This window comes from Gracilinanus agilis, chromosome 1, assembly GCF_016433145.1.
Source record: "Gracilinanus agilis isolate LMUSP501 chromosome 1, AgileGrace, whole genome shotgun sequence".
NCBI lineage: Eukaryota > Metazoa > Chordata > Mammalia > Didelphimorphia > Didelphidae > Gracilinanus > Gracilinanus agilis.
In genome coordinates, this window is record NC_058130.1 from 501,811,582 (window position 1) to 501,816,595 (window position 5,014).

The window sequence follows — 5,014 nt, forward strand, 5'->3', positions numbered from 1 at the left end:
CATCTTGGCTCCATCCCCAGAAGATCCCTAAATTACTTTTTAAGTGAACTTCTTTACAAAGTATATGAACTTCAGTGAAATTTAGATGATTGATGTTATAAAGAAAGAGAAAAAAGGGTCCTCCCCAGGGATAGAGATACCTAGTGAAGTGGAGCTGTATCTCTGTATTCTCCCTAGGTGCTGGTGATGGGGAACACCAACCCAATCACCCTTGCTACATGGTATAATTTCCTCTTTCAGAAACAGTTGCCCAGGAAGAACCCGAACGGTCAGGTGGTTGGGTAACCCTTTCAGGTCCCACCTGGGGTTGGATCAGTTATTAATATTGGGCTCTGATTAGCCTTGGATCACGTTGTTCATCTGACTTCGTTTGTTCCCTCCCCAAGGGATGTGATATAATGACCACTCAGGAAGGTACTTATTAAATACTTTATCTATTATCTTAATTAGGTAAAGGATAATCAGGATATGGATTGGGGATTGGAGACCCTGTCAATCTAATATCTATAATCTATAATCACTCAGGGCTAGAGGCTATTGTCTCAGTAAAGCTGGAGCTATTCTTCACAACCCCTCTGGTTCAGCTTGGCCACTGCCAAACGATAGAAGTGACAGCCCTTGTTGCAGCTGTGTTGGTGATTTCCTCTCAGCTTTCTTATTATCCGTTTGGTGATGTGTTAGCCTTGACAGCCTTCAGGAAGTATTCAAATCTTACCACCCTCTTCTTCTCAGACCTCCCTTCCTCCCTTCACCACCCAGGGACTTAGAGACCTAAAGAGCTAGGACAATTCAGAGACCTAAAGATCTAGGGATTTGTGATAATTAGATTAAGTCTACACTGCCCATCTTTAGATTTAATCACCAAAGGTGAGAGCACCTACTAATTCTGGGAGGTCCTAACCCACGTGTGCTAGAATGAGTAATGAATCAGAATCAGTGGACCACCCCCTACGCTTTCTATGAGAAAGTGTCTATGATTGGACACGCAGGCTAGGGGAAGGCACTGGAAGTGACGCATAGGTGATCCCTATAAAAGAGGGAGTTGAGTGAGTGAGGCTGTTTCTGGTTTGGTGAAGGGGACCTGAAGGAGCTTTGCTGGTTTGTGACTGAGACTGTTCCATGTGGTGAGTTTTAAGACTGAATCTTCCTGAAATTTTATTAAGAAACTTCTTTTTATAGACTCTGTGAATGAAGTTTGCTCCATTCACCTCCGAGCCTCAGGCCCTTTAACCCTCAGCTGTGGGTTAAGATCTACCTGGATTAATTAGTGAGATAGATTCTTATCTCCACACTTCCTCTCTCTCTTCTTATGTAAATAAATTTCCATAAAACTCAATTTTGACTTGAGATTATTCTTAATTGAGGATTGATAATAATTCAATCCTCTGGCAACCACCTTTTAATATATTGAACCATAAAACCCCTTTTTCACCCTTACATTTTAAAGTCCAAATCAGAGAACCTCAATGACGAATGGTCAAAGACCCTGCCCAGATGGCTGTTAGGGGTATTTATACTCTCAGGCCAACTGACTTTTGCCCTTGGCTCACAGCATCTGGGAACATTCTGATCTCTCCAAACTGCCTCCCTTGTCAATCAAGGTGAGATCAACATTTCTCAGGGTTTGAATATAACATTGATTAATCAATAGTTAAGAGCCTTAGTAATCACTTTAGCCAATTTCTAGGACTGAGATTTGGATGTATTTTGTATACTCCTTATTAAAAGAGCTGGTAAGAATCCACGTGCCCAAATATTATGGTCTGTAAACTAATCCTGCCTCTTGAAGGAGATAAGGAAGATGGATGGTAAGTGATTGAGGCCAGTCAGGAGATGTCTTTCCTAGCCCTGGGTCTCTCTGGTACCTGGTATCAGTGGGTATCTGGTAGGGGGACTTCCAGAGGATGTTGTTCAACTCTTGTGTTTTTCCTTGTTACTATGGATTCTAGAGACTCACTTTTGTAAGCTGGCATAATTATGAACTCATGACAGTCTTAGTTTATTCAGAACTAGTGAACCTTGTTTCCTTGGAGCAGTGAAATAGAACACTAGGCATAGTGTCAGGAAGCCTGGACTGGAGTTCATATTTAGCAGATACTCCTTAGCTATGTGACAGTGATATTTGCTTCATTTTCCTCATCTGTAAAGTGAGCTGGAGAAGGAAATGCCAAACCATTGTGGTACTTTTGCCAAGAAAACTCCAAATGGATACTTCTGAAACAACTGAAAAATAACAGTGGGCCTTAAGTAATCAAATTGTTCAAAATGCTGCTCTGATTGTAAAGTGTGTCTTTGGTCAGTGAGGGACTACTGACTTCTACTACTGTCAATTGCTAGCCTTGCTAATAAATAGATTATGCTTGGAATTTTGTGCCTTGGTTTCTCTTAATCTCAGATTTATCATGACCCTTCTCCAATCTCTTATTTATAGTAATTTTGCCAAGGCTTAAAAAGAAATCTCATTCATCCCTCCAGAGATAGTAGACAAGGCTACAGGTTCCTAGTCACTCTTTGTTCTGGAGGTTTGTCAAGTTGGTATGTTTAAAGAGCTGCCATGTTTGTTCCTTCTTAACATGTGTACTTTCCATGAAGTAATTACTACCTCCTTCAGGGTTAAGGAGCAAGGCCAAACTCTCCATTAAATTGACTCTTAGCTTAGTTGCAGAAACCTCATTGGTTCTAGTCAAATGGACAATTTTTTCCCCAGGGGGCATTATTCAGGATAAGGTATAGATCTCTGATAGTCAGTAGCTTCTAATGAAAATAAAAAGGACTGCAATGGAATAGCTCTTTTCTTTATGACTATTCACTTGACTTTTGGGTGACAGAACAGCTCTGTTGTGAGTGCAACCTAGACCAGTGTAGGCTGCAGATTTATATCTTGGCCAGTGACACAAAATGATAACTACCTCATTTCACTATAGAATGTCTACATTTTAGTAGTGAATGAAATGGCTGCTTACCTGGAAAATTTTTTAGCCTAAGAGGATAAGAGCTGGAGTGAAGCCTGGAAGTAGATGGGGGAGAGATAGTGGACTTTGAGAAAATGAAGTGTTCATGTACAGAGGATGGGGGCCAACTGCTTTTCATCTCCAAGAAGAACAGAACTAGAGGAAGTAGACTTAAATCCATTAGGAGAAAATATAGTAGTAAGGGGGAATTTAGCCATAGTGAGGCTTAAATAGTTACTTCTAATAGAACTTCTAACATAATATAACATAAAATAACATAATAATACAACAGAACAGAACAGAATAGAATAGAACATAACATAATACAATATAATTATATAAGAATAATAGTTAATCAAGAACTCAAGATGGCAACAGAGAGCAACATTTGTCATCGAAGGTGGATTGTATAGCTGAGGACCAGCAGATGGTAGCAGAGAGCAGCGAATGGAGCAGTGAAGCAGCTGGAGAGCAGGGGAACTGTCTTCAGAGCATGAGGGCACCAGGAGCTCCCAGCATCCAGCAAAAAGCACCCACACAGTAATATAACTAAAGAATTCTGGCATTTCCGCAGCCTCAGAGATGGAAATGTGACCCTATATATTACCACATCATGTTGTTTTCATTAAATCATCACAATAATAATCATTATTATATCATTAATTATTTCTATATTATATAAAATAGAAATATAGTTAATATAATAATTATATTATGCTAAGCATTATAAATAAATATATAAATAAACATTACAATATAATAGATTATATTAATAATAATTATGTTATAGATATAATATGCTATTATATCTATAATATATGTATATATATAATATACTATTATATTATAAAATAGAATATTTTCTATATTGACATATAATAATGTTTTTCCCATAGGGAGGTATTTATTATACATAGATTATAATATATAATATAATAAATAATAATGTATAAAGAGATAAAGAGCCAGTGTATATATGTGTATATATATTTGCAGCTTTAAAACACTTTACATGTATTTTCTCATTTGATCTTCATAACCCTGTGACATAGGTGCTATTGTTTATCCCTATTTTATAAGAGTTAAAGCAAGAAGAGATATTGAGTTATTGGGTTATGGGGTCATTGGGTCACATAAGAGTCATTGGGTACAAGCCGTCTTGTTTTATAGATAAGGAAACTGAGGTCCATAGTGATTTGTCCAAGGTCACATAGCTATTAAATATCTGAGGCAGGATTTGAACCTAGGTCTTCTTGACTCTGTGGCCAACGTTATCCATCACCCAAGCTGTGGGGCATATTTTTCATTTGTGTTTTTGATAACTTAGGTTATTCTCAGAACACTGGTTTAATTCTTACTCAGAATATAGACTAGATCTCTAAATTCCTTTTCAACTTTAAAATCTTAGAGGCTAAAGCTTTTTGCATTTGGGTTATGTCTATAGCAGTGATTCCCAAAGTGGACACTACCGCCCCCTGGTGGGTGCTGCAGTGATCCAGAAGAGCAGTGATGGCCACACTTTTTTTGTATTACATTCTATTCTGAGTTCAATAAATAGTTTCATAATTTCCAAGGAGCACTAAGTAATATTTTTTCTGGAAAGAGGGTGGTAGGCCAAAAAAGTTTGGGAACCAGTGGTTTATTGAACTCAGAATAGAATGTAATACAAAAAAAGTGTGGCCATCACTGCTCTTCTGGATCACTGCAGCACCCACCAGGGGGCGGTAGTGTCCACTTTGGGAATCACTGCTATAGACATAACCCAAATGCAAAAAGCTTTAGCCTCTAAGATTTTAAAGTTGAAAAGGAATTTAGAGATCTAGTCTATATTCTGAGTAAGAATTAAACCAGTGTTCTGAGAATAACCTAAGTTATCAAAAACACAAATGAAAAATATGCCCCACAGCTTGGGTGATGGATAACGTTGGCCACAGAGTCAAGAAGACCTAGGTTCAAATCCTGCCTCAGATATTTAATAGCTATGTGACCTTGGACAAATCACTATGGACCTCAGTTTCCTTATCTATAAAACAAGACGGCTTGTACCCAATGACTCTTATGTG